We start from the raw sequence: 23,086 nt of genomic DNA, 5'->3' as shown, positions 1-23,086 counted from the left end.
AGTCGAACCCATGTTCGACTCGAACATCGGCTGTTCGCCCGTTCGCCGAATTGCGAACGATATGGGCCGTTCGCGCCAAATTCGTGTGGCGCGTCACGGCCCATAATTCACTGCGGCATGGCAGTGCATTGCTTGCTGATGATTGGCCAAGCATGCACTATGACCCGCATGCTTGGCCAATCACAGCGCCGCCTGAACAGAGAGCCATAATTGGCCAAAGCCAAGGAGGCTTTGGCCAATTATGGCTCAGGGGATTTAGTACACGCCCCACACTATATAAGGCCGCCTACACGGCGGCCCTGTGTAGTGTGTGTTCCGGCGTTCATTGAGAGAGAGAGAGAGACAGACAGTGTCATTTGATTTGAGTTAGATAGATTAGGCAGGACAGTCAGTTAGCTGCACTTACAGTGTATTGTGTGTATATATATGCATCCCAGGTGTTGCATATATATATATACACTGTATTCAGTTTAGCTAGATCCGTTCCTGTTATCTTCTAGACTATTTACATTTAGTGCAGTGCGTCCTGCTCACAGTGTTCAGCTAGATCCGTTCCTGTTATCTTCCTACTGACAGGCAGGCTTGTCTGGTTACAGTATATAAAGCTACCTGAAGAAAATTACTGGTGTTCTATTTGATCCTATTAGTACCACGGTCAGGCAGCTAGACTATTTACATTTAGTACAGTGCGTCCTGCTCACAGTGTTCAGCTAGATCCGTTCCTGTTATCTTCCTACTGACAGGCAGGCTTGTCTGGTTACAGTATATAAAGCTACCTGAAGAAAATTACTGGTGTTCTATTTGATCCTATTAGTACCACGGTCAGGCAGCTAGACTATTTATATTTAGTACAGTGCGTCCTGCTCACAGTGTTCAGCTACATCCGTTCCTGTTATCTTCCTACTGACAGGCAGGCTTGTCTGGTTACAGTATATAAAGCTACCTGAAGAAAATTACTGGTGTTCTATCCCAGCTTAGTGCAGCTACAGGCCATTAGTATGTCTGGAAGGCCAAGAAGGAGAGGCAGACAGTCACAAGCCAATAAGAGAGGGCAAGCAGGCTCTGTGTCTAGTGCTGGTCGTGGAGACGGTGCATCCTCATCAGCATGTGGCCATGGGACACGCTGGGCCTTTTTTTCGGCAGCTGGCCGTGTTGAGCCGCAACATGTGGAAGACTTGGTCGAGTGGATGACCAAGCCGTCCTCATCCTCCTCATCCTCTCTCACCCATGCCCAGGGTGCTTTGTCTGGCAAAGCAGCGGCCTCTTCCCTCAGCTCAATGTCATCAGTGACTCCTTCCCTAGCTCCACCATGTCCTCATGAGGATTCCCTCGAACTGTTTGACCACAGTGTTGGGTACATGCTCCAGGAGGATGCCCAGCGTTTGGAAGGCTCTGATGATGATACTGAGCTCGATGAAGGCAGTAACATGAGCACGGACAGAGGGGGTGCCCAAGAAGGACAGCAATCTGGCAGTCATGCTCCCCCTGCTGCAGCATACTGCCAGGTTTGCTCCAGTGATGAGGAGGGAGGGGATGATGAGGTCACTGACTCAACGTGGGTGCCTGATAGGAGAGAGGAGGAAGAGGGGGAGGAGGAGGCGGCACATCACCAACGAGGCAGGATGCCTTCCAGGGGCCAGCCTAAGGGCAGCACATTGACTGCATCACACCCCAAAGCTCCACATGTGCAGGGCGCTGCAGTCTCTGCGCGTTATTCAAAAAGTTCTTTGGTGTGGGCCTTTTTTGAGACGAGTGCATCAGATCGCACCGCTGCTATTTGCAACATATGTCTCAAGCGTATCTCACGTGGCCAAAACATCTCCCGCTTGGGTACCACATGCTTGACCAGACATATGTTGACCTGCCATGCAGTTCGTTGGCAAGCGTATCTAAAAGACCCACACCAAAGAACAAAGAGGATCTCTCCTTGGTCCTCATCAGCTGAGATTTCCAACCCCACTAGACCTCCAGTCCTCTCTGAGACCTGCAGTGAGAGGAATGAAGGTGTAGAATTAGGTGTGTCACAGCCAAGTACTTGTGGGCAATCTGCTTTTGGTACACCGACGTCAGATTGTACCAGGCAAATTTCCCTGCCCCAGCTGCTGCACCGCCGAAAGAAGTTTGCTCCCAGCCATCCACATGCCCAGCGGTTGAATGCTAGCTTGGCAAAATTGCTAGCACTTCAACTGCTGCCTTTTCAGTTGGTAGACTCTGCCCCCTTCCGTGAGTTTGTGGAATGTGCGGTTCCTCAGTGGCAGGTACCCAAATGCCACGGAAGGCGATTCCGGCTCTCTACCGGCATGTGGAAGGCAATGTCCATGCCTCGCTGGACAGGGCGGTCAGCGGTAAGGTGCATATTACCGCTGACTCATGGTCCAGCAGGCATGGACAGGGACGTTACCTAAGTTTCACGGCACATTGGGTGACTCTGCTGGCAGCTGGGAAGGATGCAGGACAAGGTGCAGTAGTGTTGGAGGTTGTTCCGCCACCACGCCTCCAAAATGCTGATTGTGACACACCTCTCTCCTCCACCCCCTCCTCTTCTTCTTCCTCCATGGCCTCTTCTGGGGCAGAGGTTCTGTCAGCTCTGCAGGGGCAGGTTCAGAGGTGGTTGACGCCACGCCAACTTAAGGCAGGAATGGTGGTTTGCGACAATGGCACCAACCTCCTCTCTGCCCTCCGACAGGGACAAATGACCCATGTGCCCTGTTTGGCTCACGTCCTTAACTTGTTGGTGCAGCGGTTCTTGGGCAGGTACCCGGGCTTACAGGATGTCTTGAGGCAGGCCAGGAAAGTCTGTGTGCATTTCCGCCGGTCATATAATGCCAGTGCTCGGCTGACGGACCTCCAAAAGGAGTTTAACCTGCCCAAGAACCGCCTAATCTGTTGACATGCCCACCAGGTGGAACTCAACGTTGGCCATGCTGCAGCGGCTGCACACGCAGCAGAGGGCCATCAATGAGTACCTGTGCGACTATGGCACCAGGACAGGGTCAGGGGAGCTTGGTTTTTTTTCCCCACGCCAGTGGGCCATGATCAGGGATGCATGCACTGTCCTGTCACCATTCGAGGAGGCCACGAGGATGGTGAGCAGTGACAGTGCATGCATCAGTGACACTGTCCCCCTTGTCCACCTGTTGGAGCACACGCTGCATGGAATAATGGACAGGGCACTTGAGGCAGAACAGAGGCAGGAAGAGGAGGACTTCCTTAGCTCTCAAGGCCCCCTTTATCCAGACAGTGTTCCTGCGTGCCCGCCGATCACACAGGAAGAGGACGAGGAGGAGGAGGAGGAGGAGGAAGATTGTGTCAGTATGGAGGTGGAGCCTGGCACTCAGCATCAGCAGCAGTCTTTAAGGGATCAGTCCCAAGAAACACATGGACTTGTACGTGGCTGGGAGGAGGTGGCTGCGGACGTTGTCGTCCTTAGTGACCCAGAGGACTCCGGACCGAATGCCTCAGCAAACCTACGCTGCATGGCCTCCCTGATCCTGCAAAGCCTGCGTAAGGATCCTCGTATTCGTGGTATCAAGGAGAAGGACCAATACTGGCTGGCAACCCTCCTTGATCCACGTTACAAGGGTAAGGTTGCGGACCTTATCTTGCCATCGCAGAGGGAGCAGAGGATGAAACATCTTCAGGAGGCCTTGCAGAAAGGTCTGTGCAATGCGTTCCCAGAGACTGGGAGGTTACAAGCTCCTGTTTCTGGACAACGTGTTGCTGAGGCTTCGGTCAGTCAAAGAAGGAGCGGTGGAGAAGGTGGCCGTCTGACCGATGCGTTCAGACAATTTTTTGGTCCGCAGCCCCAAGGTATGATCAGTTCCAGCAACCATCGCCAGCGTCTGTTTTACATGGTGAAGGAATACCTAGGGGCAAGATCAGACTTGGACACCTTTCCCACCGAAAATCCTCTGGGTTACTGGGTCTTGAGGATGGATCACTGGCCAGAGCTTGCACAGTATGCAATTGAGCTACTGGCCTGTCCTGCATCCAGCGTTCTTTCGGAACGCACATTCAGTGCTGCTGGAGGCGTGGTAACCGATCACAGGGTGCGTCTGTCCACCGACTCGGTCGATCGGCTGACCTTCATAAAAATGAATGAGTCTTGGATCACCACCAGCTACCAAGCACCTGATGCTGATGTAAACGAATAATTTTTTTTGAAATCTCAGATCCCTTCAAAGACTGCCTATGCTGATGCTGAGTGACTATCCCTGAGTAATTATCCTCTTCCTCCTCAATCATCACGCTGATAGCTTGTAAGAACATTTTTGGTTCTGGGCGCCACCACCAGTGCCTAAGGCACAATTTTTCAGCCCCTGTTTAACAGGGGCGTGTTAATTACAATTTTTGATGTAATACTTTGCAGCAGGGCTCGTTCCTGCATTCCAACTAGAGTGTCTGTGAGGGGTTGCAGTGTTGTGGCACCAGCACCAGTGCCTAAGGCCCAATTTTTCTGCCCCTGTCTAACAGGGGCGTGTAATTACAATTTTTGATGCAATACTTTGCAGCAGGGCTCGTTCCTGCGTTCCAACTAGAGTGTCTGTGAGGGGTTGCAGTGTTGTGGCACCAGCACCAGTGCCTAAGGCCCAATTTTTCTGCCCCTGTCTAACAGGGGCGTGTAATTACAATTTTTGATGCAATACTTTGCAGCAGGGCTCGTTCCTGCGTTCCAACTAGAGTGTCTGTAAGGGGTTGCAGTATTGTGGCACCAGCACCAGTGCCTAAGGCCTAATTTTTCAGCTCCTGTTCAACAGGGGCATGTAATTACAATTCTTGATCTAATATTTCACAGCAGGGCCCTGTGAGGGCTTACAGTGTTGTGGCCACAGCAACACCTAAGGCCCAAATTTCTGCTGAGTATATAGGGCAGGACCCTACTTTCAAACATCTAACTTACAAACGACTCCTACTTGCAAACGGAAGGAGACAACAGGAAGTGAGATGAAATCTACCCCTAGGAAGGGAAATTCTCTCCTGTAAGAGTTAATATGGGAAAACAATTTCTCCTTTCCACTGATGCTTTCCAATCCTTGTTCCACAAAAAACCCAAATTTTCAAAAAACATTTTTCATTGGGACAAAAAGTGAGGTGAAATCTTCTGAAGAGGAGGAAAGACAGCAAAACAAATGTCACAGGGGTGATAACCCTTCCCTATGTTTTCCAAAAAGCTTAAAAAAGATTTTTTGGCTGGAGCTAAACGCTTTAAAAATTTACCCGTTCAAAATTACAAAGAGATTCTACTTAACAACAAACCTACAGTCCCTGTCTTGTTTGCACCGCCTGTATACTGCTGTTCAGAGTATATAGGGCCTTTCCTTATTTTAATTTGGGTGCGGGGTTCCCCTTAATATCCATACAAGACCCAAAGGGCCTGGTAATGGACTGGGGGGTACCCATGCCGTTTGTCTCACTGATTTTCATCCATATTGCCATGACCCGACATGACATTAAACCCGCAAGCAGTTTTAAATGAGATTTTTTCCTTTAAAAATGACATTTTGTGCAGGGACTGTTCTAAACACGGGAAACACGAGCCACTTTACAGGCCTACTATAGACACACCCCAGGTACGATATTTAAAGGAATATTTCACTTTTTTTTTTTTACTTTAAGCATCATTAAAATCACTGCTCCCGAAAAAACGGCCGTTTTTAAAAGTTTTTTTTGCATTGATACATGTCCCCTGGGGTAGGACCCGGGTCCCCAAAACCTTTTTAGGACAATACCATGCAAATTAGCCTTTAAAATGAGCACTTTTGATTTCGAACGTTCGAGTCCCATAGACGTCATTGGGGTTCTAACGTTCGTGCGAACTTTCGGTCCGTTCGCAGGTTCTGGTGCGAACCGAACCGGGGGGTGTTCGGCTCATCCCTATTCAGGAGCTCTGGGCTTCAGAAAAATGGCAGCCTCCAACAAGAAGAAACATGAGCAATGCTGGAGGCAATTTCCAGCACACACTAATTTTGGTAGGATAATTATTAATATAGAATGTATGTTCCTTGCTAAAGAACATTATTTTTTAATCACGTTGTTATGGTTAAAGTTCCACTTTAAAGTCCCAGGGGGGGTATTACCTAGGTTTTGTTGTTTCTCACACGGACATTCGACTTATACTTTTGAAATTTAAACGATTTTCAGAACTATTTTCTACTCATCTATGACCAGCCTAACGGGGACACAGATAGCAATAAAAACCTGACAGGGGTTCCAGCCAGGGGCGGCCCATCCATTGTGGGCGCACGGGCGCTGCCTCACCTATTCGCCATTCCTATGGCAGGGGTGGGGGTGGTGTGTTTTTTGAAGCACCTGATTGGAGCCAGAGGCTCTAATAGGTTTCAAAATAGGGTGGGCTTGGGATGCAGAGCATTGCGTCTGGGGCCCTACCAGTTGTGTTGCAACAGCGAATGAATATGGAACACTGATCCTCCTCCTGGCCAATCGGGAAGCAGGTCTGATACCCGTCACCTGATTGGCTGAAAGGACAGGCGATCCTATTGGACACCTAGGAGGAGGGGATGAGACGCACGGTGGAAAGCGAGGAGGAGAAAACACAGGAGCCACTGCCAGATCCCCATGGCTGCCCGATGTGCCCACCGACGCCCGATCCCCACCGCTGCCCAATGTGCCTGCTGATGCCGATCCCCACCGCTGCCCAATTTGCCCGCTGATGCCCGATCCCCACCGCTGCCTGATGTGCCCACTGATACCCGATCCCCACCGCTGCCCGATGTGCCTGCTGATGCCGATCCCCACCGCTGCCTGATGTGCCCACTGATGCCCGATCCCCACCGCTGCCCGATGTGCCCGCCGATGCCCGATCCCCACCGCTGCCTGATGTGCCCACCGCTGCCCGATCCCCGCTGCTGCCCAATGTGCCTGCCGCCTAGATGGGGTAAGTGCCGGTGGACTGGCAGACAACAAGGGGGGTGGGTGGGTTTGAGGTGCCACGGGGGGGTGGTTGCCCCCCCCCAAACAAAAAAACCACCATCCGCCACTGGTTCCAGCCCGCTCTTTACTCCATCCAAAACTAAAAATATTGCCCTTAGACAGAGGTGGACAAAAGAAGAATGGAAGGATTGGGGTCCAACAGTTGTCAGCTGTGTGATGGGAATTCCTGTGCCTGCACAGAGATGTTGCTGCACCTCCTGTACTGCAGACAGCAAGTAACAGGGAGACTCACCTCTAGTGCTGCAATTCTCTACATGTAGCAACCAGATGATTATCTTCTTCTTAAAGAGGCCATCTCAGTCTGAGGAATGAAATGTATGCTTGGCTTGTCCTATCTAATTATCTGATGTTCTGTTGGTTCGGTAGTATCACATAATACTTGTCAATTAATTACAGATTAATTTTTACTTCCATTTTGAGCATTAAACTTCAATCCTTTGTAGTTGGATTGTCGGCAGTGAACATCTGTTCACAAGAAGCACAATACAGAGGGTGATCCTCAGGGGTCTGGGTGTAGCAATGCCTAATCTCTCCTGTGTATCGCACTGTAAATAGAGCGCTGCCAAGACACCCACCGTAATTATGTGATCTGCCGTGTTTCTTTTTCAGGTTGGTTAAATACTGTGTGACACATGCATTTATATTATTACATTTGACTATAAAATATTGTTTTTGCCTCTTTAAAAAAAATTAACTCTTAGCCCTGGTTCACACTGGATGCTACTACTTCACTTGAAGTCGCACGATTTCAAAGTAGCAGGTCATCGCGATTTCAGGTGCTACTTGGCTGACATCTGTGCCACTTCATGCACAGATGACTATGCAAGTTGCAACTGAAATCGCACAAAATAGTGCCGGAACCTTTTTTTTTCAAATTGGTGCAGCACCACAAAGTCGTAGTCGCACCGATTTGAACGGTTCCATTGCTGACAGTAGGGTGCGACTTGTCATGCGATTTGGAACTGTCAATTCACGTAAGTTGCACCGGTGGGAACAGGGGCTTAAAGGATTAGTTCACCTTTATCAAAACAGTGCCTATGCAGAAAGGGGATGTCTGTAGATAAAACCATCTTTGCAGCTTTGACCAAAGTTGAATAATGTCCTTGCTATAGCTGTAGACCATTTACATACCTCGTGAAGCCTAACTGGAAAACTCCTAGGGCCTTGCTAAGGATGTTGCTAAGAGAAGCTTAGCTGTTAGGCCTGGTTAATACCTATACAGTTTGCTTTTGATCCATTTCTGCAGTGCTTTTTGCAATGTGTTTTGCTTGTGTGTTTTTGATGCCTCTTGTATGCTTTTTATATGCGTTTTGCAATTCTTATACATTTTTGCCCAACTTTTTGTTGGGCAGATTGAAATTGCAAAATGCTGCAAAAACGTGGCAAAAATCACCGCAAAACCGCAGCAAAAATGCACTGCATGCTTTTTTGCAGTTTCTCCATTGAAGTCTATTTAACCAAAAACAACAAAAGCAACTCTTCCAGTGAAAGTGTATGTATATTCATTCTGTGAAAATGGGGCAAAAAAAAAAGATATTAGACTATTTCCTGTGCTGTTTAAACCCTTTTTTTTGATTTAAATGGAAAATATCACATGTTGCAAACAGGTGGCTCTAAATATCATTTTCAATACAACCCTAAGTGCTGCCTGCTCCCTCTCTTGGTTAATACTGCAGTAGGCTTAAGGGAGACACAAAAACAAGACAGCATCCTGTGTGTATTGTTGCCACCTTTTCTTCAAGCCAAACCCGAACACTTTAGCAGCAGCATGTTTTTTGTTTTTTTTTTTTAAGGGGGGGGGGGGGGTATACGCTATAAGATTGTAAAAGGCCTGGAACACTTTTGGTGGCCTGAAAGAGAGTAGTAATGCGGCGCGCTGCGGCGACCAGTGCATGAGGCACTGTGAGTGTTGTGAGTGTTATGCACGGAATGCAGGGGTCAGAAATTTTTAATGTACAAAATACAGGGGTCAGATATGTCCCGGGGAGATGGCTAGAGCTAGCAGGGTGTGGGGGAAGTTAGATATGTGCTGGGGGGAGTCTTTTGGGAGGGGAGAGGGCTAGTGCTAGCAGGGGGGGTCAGATACGTGCTGGAAGTGGCGGAAATGCTTTGGGAGGGGAGAGAGCTTTTTCTTTTTATAAATTACATTCATCCTGCGGTATGATGCCTAATGTGTTGTGCAGAGTAATAATACCCCGAAACATCACATCATGCATGACGTCGCATTACCCTGAAAGCAGTACTTCAAAACCATTTCACAAAAAATCCGGTCATACAGTCAAATAACATTCAAATGGGCAACGGGTGTGGTGGGGGGGGGGGGGGGGTGGAGAAGGTGGGGTAGGGGAGGGAGTAAAAGAGTTCACAGGCCCGAAGCTTTATTTGAACTGCCAAAGGATACACGGGTGGGAATGGGGAAATCTTCAGACCTCCTCTTCCTCCTTGAAGTCCATCAAGTGATAGTCTCTGAGCAGACTGTGAACCAGTCTGCGGCAGTCCTCGATGGACATCCTCTCCCGCTGGTGGATGAGGCGCTTTCTGGCGCTCCTTAAAGCAACACAGCACCCGCCAGGCACCGTCAATGTCCTCCTGTGAATGAGTTCCGCAGAAGAGTCCGTTCAACACACCAAAGTGTGTGATAGCAGTCTGTGGCACAAAGTCTTTGAGTTCCGGTTCCAAGGCCCTCAGCAGGTCCTGTGCACAGGGGCACTCCCAGAAAACATGCAGAGCAGTTTCCTCCTGGATGATGCAAAAGGGGCAGTGCCTGTATCTGCATAGGTTTCTGGCATGCATGAATGTCCTGAGTGGCAACCCCCCTGGATTGCCATCCATGCCAGATCTTTGTGCCTGTTGGTGAGTCTCTTTGAAGAAACATTCCTCCAGACCACTTTAGAAGTGGCTGAAGGGAGGCCTGGAACAGACTCAACAATGTCCGATGCTCTGATCAACTTGTGGATAGTTTTTGGCTTCCACAAGTCGGGCTTCACTCCATGTAGCCCCAGCTCCTTAATAAACTTGAAGGTGTCCAAGTAGTACCAAGGTGTGTCCCAGTTGTAGGGGATGGAGCTGTCCCATTTGTCCCATCCAAGGGTCCTCCAAAGAGGCAGGAGGAAAAAACGGGACATGGAGTTACCGCCAGAGTCCACAGTTCTGTCAACCAATGTCCTGCGGATGCAGTTACAAGCAAAGCACACCCTCAGTAAGGTAGCGATGTCGGGCACGCCCTTACCGCCCTTGAGGGGTTCCTTGAACATAACCGCCCGCTTCACTCTGTCCATTTTGGAGCTCCAGATGAAGTGAAACACCGCCCTGGTGATGGCCTTACAGGTGTTGACCCGAGGGGGCCAGGCCTGGGCGAGGTACTGCAACACAGGGAGGATCTCGCTGCGGAGTACCAGTGTTTTGCCTTCAATGGTGAGTTCTCTGAGGCTCCAAAGTCCAAACTTCTGTCGCATCTTTGACAGTCTTTCCTCCCAGGACTTCAGGGCTGCGCCCTCAGCTCCAAACCAGACCCCAAGGATTTTGATGAAGTCCGTCTTGACGCTGAAAGGAATTGGTGCAGAAGAAGGCAGGAACCACTTTCCGAAGAGCATGACTTCTGACTTCCCGCAGTTGACCTTTGCCCCTGAAGCTTGGCCGAAGTCCTCACAGGTCTGGGCGAGTGTGTCGATGGAGCGCCGAGCTAGCAAGAGGGGGGTCAGATTTGTGCTTGGGAGGGGAGAGGGTTAGAGCTAGCGGGGGGGGCGGGGATATGTGCTGGGGGAGCTTTAGGAGAGGACTGGTGTTAGTGGGGGGGGGGTCAGATATGTGCTAGGGGGGCGCTTTGGGAGGGGAGAGAGCTAGAGCTAGCGAGAGGGGGGTGGGGGTCTTGGATATGTGCTCAGGGTGCTTTCGGAGGGGAGAGGACTTGTGTTACCAGAAGGATCAGATATGTGCTAGGGGAACACTTTTGGAGGGTAGAGGGATAGTACAAGATGGAGGTGGGGGTCTTGGATATGTGCTGGGGGTGCTTTCGGAGATGAGAGGACTTATGTTACCAGAAGGATCAGATATGTACTAGGGGGACACTTTTGGAGGGTAGAGGGATAGTACAAGATGGAGGTGGGGGGTAGGATATGTGCTGGGGGCGCTTGGGAGGTTGGATATGGGCCGGGGGGGGGGGTGCTTTGAGAGAGGAGAGAGATAGTGCAAGGGGGTTGTCAGATTTCAAATCCAACCCACACTAGTCTAGCATAAGTTTTCCCCCTGCCAAAGTGCCCCCCCCCGCACATATCCTCTTAATCCCTCGATAATTCCACATATTTTTTAAGTTGTCCTCCTTCCCAGCCACTCTCTCCCCCTCCTCTGTCCATCTACAGAGTATAAGAAAAACTTTGTACAGACCTCAGACCAGCGTGTCCCTGCTCCCCCCTCCTCGTCCTGTGTGTGTGTACAGACTCAGAGCAGAGAAGGAGGAGGAGGGGACAGCTTTGATCCACTCACACTCTGTGGAAACAGGCTTCCATCGGGACTCAGGGAGACACATCAGATGGCGAGAACACTTGTCAGTCTCGGTGCAGTCCGGTGTGAATAATGTGTCCGGGTATGGGGCAGATGAAAACCTGTACACATCATTCAAAAACCGGACTGTCCAGGAGAAAACCGGACAGGTGGCAACCTTACCTGTGTGGCCTGTCTCACCCTCCCATGAGGTCTGGCTAATAGTGGCCATACACAGTGCTATAAAATGATTGATCTAAATTGATTGACTGCATAACGCTCCACTTTTCAGATATTTATTTGTAACAAATGTTGAAAACCATTTATCATTTTCCTTCCACTTCACAATTATGTGCCACTTTGTGTTGGTCTTTCACACAAAATCCCAATAAAATACATTTACTTTTTGGTTGTAACATGACAAAATGTGGAAGATTTCAAGGGGTATGAATACTTTTTCAAGGCACTGTAGATGCCAACTGTCCCAAATTTGTCGGTTTGTGTCTTTGTGTCACTTACCTGATAGGAGACTGAGATGACGAGGGCAGCCTCTCTTATATCTCCTGTCCAAGAAACCCTGAAGGTGAGACGGTGAGATAGAGGGTGCAGAAGAACAGGAGGAACACGGGTGCTAGAGGATGTAGAAGGACACGTGAGCCTCTATTTGTATAAATTATTGAAAAATTACAAAGGTACCACGTACCATCATCCTAGATTCAGTATTTGGGGAAAAAATCCCTTGGGTTTTCTTGTTTTTCATGTTTGTGTATCCCTTTACACCATAGAAACAACAAGGGCTATTATAAACAAATTTGCACATACTATATCTTGTTTATTTTTAGCAATTATTGATATACTGGTATACCCACATGCTCTGCCCCACGTGTCCCCCACGAGGGGAGCCCTTGTGACATCCCTTTCTTGACTGCCGTCCTTGTGCTGGTTCCTCTTGGGTAAGCAAATCGGTGACTATTTTCTCCCTTACTACAATTCATTGACATATTGCTATAATGGTACTTTTGTTTTGTTCTAGATGATACTACATATATATACCTCCTGAAGAAGTGGCTCCCACCGCGAAACATGTGGAGGATATACAGTACATCGAGAATTTATATGTCCTCAACAACATATGTCTGAGGATTTTATGTGACCTGCTAGACTTGTTTGTATAGTACATTATTTGATGATGTTATCAATTATTCTAATTAATTGGATCTTTGTCCTTATAACACTTTTGTATAAATAAAATTTATGTTCAATTTCAGAACCCCACCCTGGAGATGCTGACCAGGAAGATATAGTGGAATGTGCAAGCAGGAGTCTCAAATAGTCAGTAGGAGTATCAGTTGTTAAAGTGGAACTCTGGTGTGTCTGAAAGTTCAGGATGGCAGAGCTAACTGATGGTGTTAGTACATGTAGCATGGCTATGCATAGAAGCAGGCAGCTGCATCAGCAAGTAATCAAGCAGGCACTTGACAATGGTATAAAGCAGAATCAGAGGCAGAACCAATTGCCATCAGAAGTTAATTAGTAAATAGAGTCCACCTGTGTGTAATTTATTCTCAGTATAAATACAGCTGTTCTGTAAAGCCCTCAGAGATTTGTTAGAGAATCTTAGTGAACAAACAGCATCTTGAAGGCCAAAATACACACTAGACAGGTCAGGGATAAAGTTTTGGAGAAGTTTAAAGCAGGGGTAGGTTATAAAAAAATATCCCCAGCTTTGAACATCTTACAGAGCACTGTTCAGTCCATCATCTGAAAATGGAAAGAGTATGGCACAACTGCAAACCTACCAAGACATGGCCGTCCACCTAAAGTGACAGGCTGGGCAAGGAGAGTATTAATCAGAGAAGCAGCCAAGAGGCCCATAGTAACTCTGGAAGAGCTGCAGAAATCCACAGCTCAGGTGGGAGAATCTGTCCACAGGACACTCCACAAATCTGGCCTTTATGGAAGAGTGGCAAGAAGAAAGCCATTGTTGAAAGAAAGTCATAAGAATTCCAGTTTGCAGTTTGAGAGAAGCCATGTGGGGACACAGCAAACATGTGGAGGAAGGTACTCTGGTCAGATAAGACCAAAAATTTTACTTTTTGGCCTAAAAGCAAAACGCTATGTGTGGCGGAAAACTAACACTTCACATTACCCTGAACACACCATCCCCCACTGTGAAACATGGTGGAGGCAGCATCATGTTGTGGGGATGCTTTTCTTCAGCAGGGACAGGGAAGCTGGTCAGAGTTAATGGGAAGATGGATGGAACCAAATACAGGGTAATCTTAGAAGAAAACCTGTTAGAGTCTGCAAAAGACTTGAGACTGGGGCGGGGGTTCACCTTCCAGCAGGACAACGACCCTAAACATACAGCCAGAGCTACAATGGAATGTATTAGATCAAAACATATTCATGTGTTAGAATGGCCCGGTCCAAGTCCAGACCTAAATCCAACTGGCAATCTGTGGCAAGACTTGAAAATTGCTGCATCCAATTTGACAGAGCTTTTGATATTTTGCAAAGAAGAATGGGCAAAAATCTCCCAAAAAGACTTGCAGCTGTAATTGCAGTGTGTGTTGGTCTATCAAATAAAATCCCAAAAAAACACATTTACGTTTTTGGTTGTAACATGACCAAACCTAGCAAATTTCAAGGGGTATGAATACTTTTTCAAGGCACTGTATGCATTATGAGAGGCTGCAGTCCTCGTAGTTTTATATATTTTTTTATGTTATAAAGATATTATTGAAGGATCTGGAACACACAAGGGTGGACAGGAGCTCAAAAAATTCCCTGGCGTGGAAAATTAAATCCCTGGGTTACTACCGTCAGCTGCTAATCTTTGGTTTTCTCCAGCTTTTATAAATACAGTAAGTCCCTGTGAAAAATATATTTATGTCTTGGATGGAGTAGGTTATGATCTCTGTTGCATTGGTAAGATTTCTCTTCACTTCCTGTCCCAGAGACACAGCAGGAAGTAAGAGGAGAAATCTCAAAAGCAAAGGGTTATCTCTTCCTTGATGGTGTCGCCAGAACAGGTTCACAAATTGAAAGATTTTCCCTCACCTCCTGTTCCTGTAACAACGTAAACATTTTGGATTCTCCACAATTTTCTGAACCTGAGACAATGAGGATCAATAGAGAGTCAGGGTCAGCAATAAAACCTGAAATGCGTGTCTACGCTATCAAAACAAACACTTTTATGGGTCTATTTTTAAAACATTCAAGGAACAAATGTCATACACTTTCATGCAGGCTGGACACATTCTCCCTGTATTTTCTATAATAGATTAATTTCTATGATTGTCAGTGCCATCTAGTGGCCAAAATGTGGTATTTTTTCTCATTGGTGTATTTCAGAAAACTATACCACATTTTGGCCACTAGATGGAGCTGATGATCATGGAAATTAATCTATTACAGAAAATATGGAGAAAATGTGTCCAACCTGCACAAATGTGTATGACATACGTCTAACTAATTCTTTATAAATAGATCCCTAAAAAATAATTGGTAAAGCATGGTGGTCTGAGTCTTTGTCTTCTTATATGTTTTTGATATATTCCTGCTATATTTCTAACTGTTCCTATCCACCTAGAAATTTAGATTTTTTCTGCCAACTTGAGTCTTGTTTTATTCTCCAAACTATAAATCAAATAAGAAATTCAGAAATTCAAAATAACTATACCATGTGTGCAGGAACTCAAACTCTTAGTTAGCTTTAAGACTTATTTATGCCTTTATTTACTTGCATCCCGTATAATAATTTTACTTTAGTTCCTGTGGATGACCTCTCACTACTTGTCCTGTCTTAGAGAAGTAGGGTTGAACCACTAGAAGCTCCCATGAAGCAGATTTTTTTTTAATGCATCCCGTGTAAGCTGTGCTGCCAAAAAATGACTTCATTTTCTGCAGATGCGGCAAAAGTTGATGTTATTGGACTATTTTCTCTCCAGAATGAATGTTATTTATTCATACAAAATGAATCAGGAAAATACTGCATTATAGGTACCAGATGGAGCTGACAATCATAGTAAACAAGTATTTATGTCAGAGATGAACCGAAATTTCGGCGGCCGAAACATAACGGGCGAAAATGGTGTGTTCGCCATTTCGCCGATAGAGAATAAGGTGGCAAAAACGCAAGAGATTTTGCCGCAATTTTACCATGATTTTACTGTGCCTATGGTGTGTTTTTCATAGGTCATGTGACTCAAAAATAAAAATTGTAACACAGGTGCGTTAGTGATGTGTTCTTGATGCATTTTCAATGCATTTTAATGGGGAGGTGTGCGTTTTGGTGCTTTTTTTAACTTGCCAAAAATTCACCAATGCGCAACGGACCATTGTGAAGACTTACATAGAATTTAAAGGGATGCATTTTTCTTGCTCTTTCTTGTGCTAAAGGTGCCGATAATGGCCGACAATAAATTCATATTAATTTAAATTCATGATATGAATAAAAAAAAGTAGAATATAATACTATTATATATAAAAATATATATATTTTTTAAAAGCTTGATTTTTGGTTTAGATTTCGGCCAAGAGCATCCTGAATTTTCGGTTTCGGCAACAAAATTTCCATTCGGTGCACCTCTAATTTATGTTTATCTGCTCCATCTAGATGCCATAATGTAGTATTGTCCTGACTCCCTTATACAGGACACCAGGATTGGTCCTGGATGTCAGGTATATTCCCCCAGTATTTGAGTTGTGGTCTTTTTAAGGGGCACAGTTTATCCACTTCAGCTCCGGAATGATTTACCCCCCTCCTGACCAGGCCATTTTTTGCGATACGGTCGCTTTAACTGACAATTGCGCCGTCGTGCGACGCTGTACCCAAACAAAATTGATGTCCTTTTTTTTCCCCACAAATAGAGCTTTCTTTTGGTGGTATTTGATCACTTGTCAAGTTTTTATTTTTTGCGCTATAAACAAAAAAAGACCAACAATTTTGAAAAAAAAAAAACATTTTTTATGCGTAAATAAACCCAAAAAATATATAAAAAAACACATTTCTTCCTCAGTTTAGGCCGATATGTATTCTTCTACATATTTTTGTTAAAAAAAATTTGCAATAAGCATGTATTGATTGGTAAAGTTGTAGCGTCTACAAAATATAGGGGATAGATTTCGATATTTACATCTAACACACTAGGGGGCGCTACACCTGATTACAGGAACTTAGGTTCGGTAGGGGTAAACCCAAGGGTTTTAGAGTCCAGAAAAGGAAGTCAGCTGCTGGCAGTGAGAGAGTGGGCTGAACACCTGTGTGAATTTAGGATTTAGCAGCAATGGCTGAGCTGTGAAAACCTCCACCTTCGGACCCCTGGAGCCAGCGGGAGACCCCAAAACCACAGACTGGTATGGTGATGGTTCACCTTTAACTAGCTGGCAATTTTGCACTGGAGAATGAACCATTTTTTGTGTGTGTTTTTTTTTTTTTTTTTTTCTGTTTGCTTTTACCAACACGGCTGGCTGATAATTGTGGGCTACCTCATATTACATGCTATAATCTGTGATAATTAATAACATTCAACCTGGAGTGCAAATAGCCTACTAACTTTTGCCTCCATTCACACAGAACAAATGTACATGCGGTTCCTCTGCATGAATAGCTCTTAAATTGTTTTTATAAATACAACCCTAAGCCCCCCTGTTCACATCTGGGCGTTTGCGGGTAGAATCGCTGTGATTCTGCCCGCAAACCCAAAACGCTCTGCAAAACTGACAAATCACACCATGCTTGATCAAGTACCATCAATGGCACCTAAATGCGGGTGCAGTTCTGCCATGATTGTCGTATGATAAATTGTGCTGCAATCCACATCATGCAAAGCTTGTCGCTCAAAAAAGGAGCAGGAGCTTCTTTTGGGTGACAAGCTTAGCGCAATGTGCTTTGTCGCAATTGCAGCATGATTTATCCTGTGACAATCCTGGCAGAACCGAACCAGTGTTTAGGTGCTAGTGAAAATGAATGGCACCTGAATAAGCGTATTGTGATTTGTCAGTTTTGCAGAGCGTAATGGGATCGCGGGCAGAATCGCAGCAAACGCTCAGGTGTGAACAGGTCTTAGAGATTTTAAGTGATTTCTCCTTTGGGGGGAGGGATGAGTAATATCTTAAGTTCTTATTTTAACCACTTCAGCCCCGAACCATTTGGCTGCCTAAAGACCAGAGGACTTTTTACAATTTGGCACTGCGCTGACTTAACTGGTAATTGCGCGGTCATGCAATGCTGTACCCAAACAAAATTTGTGTCCTTTTTTTCCCACGAATAGAGCTTTCTTTTGATGGTATTTGATTGCCTTTGCGATATAAACAGAAAAAGACCGAAAATTTTGAAAAAAAAATATTTTCTACATTTTGTTATAAGAAAAATCCAATAAACTTAATTTTAGTCATACATTTAGGCCAAAATGTATTCGGCCACATGTCTTTGGTAAATAAAATGTCAATAAGCGTATATTTATTGGTTTGCGCAAAAGTTATAGCGTCTACAAACTAGGGTACATTTTCTGTAATTTACACAGCTTTTAGTTTATGACTGTCTATCTCATTTCTTGAGGTGCTAAAATGGCAGGGCAGTACAACACCCCCCCCCCCCCCCAAATGACCCCATTTTGGTCACCCCAAGGAAATTGCTGAGAGGCGTGTAGAGCCCGTTGAATATTTAATTTTTTTTGTCCCAAGTGATTGAATAATGACAAAAAAGTAACACTAAATGATATATTGCTCACACATGCCATGGGAATATGTGGAATTACACCCCAAAATACATTCTGCTGCTTCTCCTGAGTACAGGGATACCACATGTGGGACTTTTTGGGAGACTAGCCGCGTACGGGGCCCCAAAAACCAATCACCGCCTTCAGGATTTCTAAGGGCATAAATGTTTGATTTCACTCCTCACTACCTATCACAGGAAGGCCATAAAATGCCCAGATGGCACAAAACCCCCCCAAATGACCCCATTTTGGAAAGTAGACACCCCAAGGTATTTGCTGAGAGGCATGGTGAGTATTTTGCAGATCTCATTTATTTTTGAAAATGAAGAAAGAAAAGAAAAATTTTTTTTTTTCTTTTTTCAATTTTCAAAACTTTGTGAAAAAAGCGAGGTCTGCAAAATACTCACTATACCTCTCAGCAAATAGCTTGGGGTGTCTACTTTCCAAAATGGGGTCATTTGGCGGGGGGGGGTATGTGCCATCTGGGCATTCCATGGCCTCCGAAACTGTAATAGGCAGTGAGGAGTGAAATCAAAAATTTACACCCTTAGAAAGCCTGAAGCCAGTGCTTGGTTTTTCGGGGGCCTGTACGAGGCTAGGCTCCCTAAAAGTCTCTCATGTGGTATCCCCGTACTCAGGAGAAGCAACAGAATGTATTTTGGGGTGTAATTTCACATATGCCTATGGCATGTTTGAGCAATATATCATTTAGTGACAACTTTGTGCAAAAAAAAAAAAAGTGTCTTTTTTTTCCTGGAACTTGTTTCAAAATATGAAATATTCCATGGGCTCAACATGCCTCTCAGCAAATAGCTTGGGGTGTCTACTTTACAAAATGGGGTAATTTGGGGGGGGGTTTTGAACTGTCACACATCACCCACTCTTCTAACCACTTGAAGACAAAGCCCTTTCTAACAATCTTGTTAACATGAAAAAATAATTTTTTTTGCAAGAAAATTACTTTGAACTCCCAAACATCATATATATTTTTTAAAGCAAAGGCCCTACAGATTAAAATGGTGGGTGTTTCATTCTTTTTTCACACAGTGTTTGCGCATTTTTTTTTTTTTTTGGGAAAAACACACTTTTTAAAAAATTTTAATGCACTAAAACGCACTATATTACCCAAATGTTTGATGTAATAAAAAATATGATCTTAGGCCAAGTACATGGATACCAAACACGACATGCTTTAAAATTGATTACAAACGTGCAGCGGTTACAAACTACATACATTTTTAAAAGCCTTTACCACTTTAGATTTACATAGGTCTACTGCTTAAATTACTGCCCTCAATCTGACCTTCGCATGCATACTTCACATGCATGGTGCAATGGCTGTTTACATATGACGCCAGACCGACGGTTGCCAAGACCGAGAGCAGGGGGAGAAGGGGGTGCTTTTGCTTTTTTTTTTTTATCTTATTTTTAGGGCTGTTACTGATTAAAATTTTCGTGTTCGATTAATCGATTTTTTTTAAAATCGATCAACTAATTTCGATGAATTATAACGCACATACACATCCAACTACTTTTATCTGACGTCATGCATACCTCCTCTCCCGTACGCGTTAAATTCAATCAGAACTTCCTCAGCGGGGCTGGGCTACGGCCTCACCCTACAGTCTATTTAAATAGCACCGTTGTGCATCAGGGGGACTGATGGAGAGCCAGAGACATCCATCACCTGCTGAGACAGCAGAGTGTCAGCTCTTTGGAAAAAAGTGCCCTCATCATAAATGTTTCTTGATTGCTGGATAACCAATCAATGTCAGTTCATCGTCAAACTCACTTGCAGCCAGGAAAGCCCTCAGATATGTTTCTTTTCATAGCCAAGTCCAGGATTTACATAGATGTTTATCTGAATACTTTGACCAGTGAGATCAATCAAATCATTAGGATCTGTCTTCCTCAATTTATGATTTCATGGACATTGACGTCACCGGACTCCGCCCCCTTTCCCTTCGTTAGCAGACTGAGGCACTTGGGGAAGGGGGAGGAGTCCGGTGATGTTTATGTCCGTGACGTCACCGGAACTCCCTGAAGACCCGGAAGCCGGTGGAGAGGTGAGTACCGAGCAAAAGAATCTCTCCTCTGCCCTCAAAGCATCTGACCACACCAAGATTGGTGTGATAAAATGCTTTCCCAATTTCCCAATGGCGCTGTTTACACCTGGGAAAATCTAAGTCATGAAATGCTTGTAGCTTCCGGTTTCTTAGGCCATAGAGATGATTGGAGCCATTCTGGTCTCTGATCAGCTCTATGGTCAGCTGGCCGAACCACCGGCTGCATTCTCAGGTTCCCTGTTGTGACAGGAGAGCCAGAGAAAAGCATGGAAGATGGTGGGAGGCATTTCCTCTCACTGCTTGTAAAAGCAGTCTAGAGGCTAATTGGCTACTAGGATTGCTTTTACATGAAAGCTGGCTGAAAAGAATGATACCTAAACCGGCAGGCATCATTCTGGTATAACCACTCAAAGTCCAGCAACATACCAGTACGTTGCTGGTCCTTGTTGGGCATATATTGTAATCATTTTTTTTTTTTTTCATGCAGCCTATGGGCTGAACGAAAAAAAAGAGATTGATCGGTGGGTATGGCCACCATTAGAATACCTCCCTTCATCCACCCACTTCTAATGATGGGCATACATGCACCATTTTGGTTTTTAACTGTGGTGGTGAAATCACCTCCTACAGCGCTTGAGTCATGGCTTTATGTATCGTGGGAGCAAACGCTGTTGCTGTCAAGATGAATAAATCAGTGCTGCAGCTGAATGGCCTAAAAAATATATGCCGAAGCATGGGGGCATCCGCCCCAAAAGTTAGGAGCAAATCGCTCCTCCACCCCTGCTGCCCCCATGCTTTGGCTTATATGCTCTTTTTTTTTTTTTTTTTTTTTTTTTTTTTTTTACTGTGGTGGTGAAATCACCTCCGACAGCGCTGGAGTCACGGCTTTATGTATCGTGGGCACAAACGCTGTTGCTGTCAAGATAAATAAATCCACGCTGCAGCTGAATGGCGTACATGAAAACGAAAAAATGGTTAACAATAAAACACAGTAAAGTATAAAAAAAATTACATACCTGAAAAGCAAACATGATAAAACATAATAACAATAAAACATTGCAGAATAGAATACAGTAAAAAAGAGCAGAACAATAGAGAGAATATAGAGAGAACAATAAAACAACTTTTTCTGTTTTTAGTTTATAGTTTTTTTTTGTTACACTTTTTTATTTGTAACTGTAATGGTTCGGTTCCAGGTTCGGGTCTCTCAAAATGCAATGGCATCTTGGGAGACCCTGTGAAAGTGTGCCTAGTCTGTGCAGTGCTGTACCTTACGCTGGGAAGGTGAGGTGGAGCACTGTCTGGAAACAGAAGGGGTCTGACGATTTCTTTCTGGAATTTAAGGAAGGATTCAGTCCGTCCTGAAGCTCTGTATTGCACATGAGCGTTCAGCAAAGCCAATTGAAATAACTAACTATACAGACACTTTTTTTTTTTTTTGTACCAGCATCTGGCCTTACGGGCAACTAGGTACGGCGCCAACAACTGGTCGTTGAGGTCCACCCCTCCCATATTAAGGTTATATTCGTGGACACAGAGGGGTTTCTCCACAACACCAGTCGCCGTAGAAATTTGGACAGTCGTGTCTGCGTGAAGAGAGGTCAGAACGAAAACATTCTTAATATCCCTCCACTTCACAGCGAGCAAATTATTACACTTCAAGCAGGCTCTCTCCCCCAGCCTAAGATGGGAATCTACAAGCCTCTGGGGTAAGCCCCAGTGATTAGATCGCACGGTGCCACATGCTCCAATCTGATGATCAAACAAGTGACTAAAAAGTGGCAGGCTCGTGTAATAATTGTCCACATACAAATGGTACCCCTTTCCGAATAAGGGTGACACCAAGTCCCACACAATCTTGCCAGTGCTCCCTATGTAATCTGGGCAGTTTGGTGGCTCTACGTGACTATCTCTTCCCTCGTAAACCATAAAACTTTATGTATAGCCTGTGGCCCTGTCCCAGAGCTTATACATCTTGACCCCGTATCTGGCACACTTGCTGGGAAGATAGGGTTCGAAAGCGGCCAAAAAATGTATTTAGGGACTCATCAATGCAGACAACTTGATGGGGAGTAAACATGGCTGCAAAACGTTCGTTGAAGTGGCTTACGAGGGGCCGAATTTTGTAGAGCCGATCGTATCTAGGGTCTCCACGAGGACCACAGAGTTCATTGTTGTTGAAATGCATGAACCGCAAGATCTGCTCGTATCGTTGTCATGGAGGCAGAGAACACGGGCATATGGTAAATTGGGTCAGTGGACCATTATGACCATTTTAACTATGCCCATGTCGAGGGATAGGCCCAGAATGGTCTTAAATTCAGAAACCGTAATTGGTTTCCAATCTCTGGCAAGGGAGGACGGAGGAATAGTGGCGATGTGTTGACCAGCATACAAATTACTTTGGTCCACAATAGATCTATAGAGATCTTCCGTGAAAAATAGTGAATAAAAATCAAGTGACGTAAAATCAACTTTCTTTTCTCGGACATCACGGGACACAGAGCCACAGTAATTACTGATGGGTTATAGGGTATCACTAGGTATTGGACACTGGTCACACCCTAATCAGGAAGTTCAACCCCCTATATAACCCCTCCCCTTCCAGGGATACCTCAGTTTTTACACCAGTGTCTTAGGTGTTGGACGTGCAAAGATGTCCTGTGCTGAAGCTCCAAAAGGAATATCCTAAGATCCTATACTGGGGCAAGCCAGGCGACCGGATCCATTCAAAGTGTCTTTTCATGGCCGAATTGGATGGTACCCGGGCCTCGTGTCCGAAGAAACGAGGTTTTACCTGTAACGCTTCTCTTTTTAGAGAGCTGGACCCGCGGATCAGAAAATGGCTTTAAACTTCCTAATTTC

This window comes from Aquarana catesbeiana, linkage group LG02 (genome assembly GCF_042186555.1).
Source record: "Aquarana catesbeiana isolate 2022-GZ linkage group LG02, ASM4218655v1, whole genome shotgun sequence".
NCBI lineage: Eukaryota > Metazoa > Chordata > Amphibia > Anura > Ranidae > Aquarana > Aquarana catesbeiana.
This window is presented reverse-complemented; position numbering follows the sequence as displayed.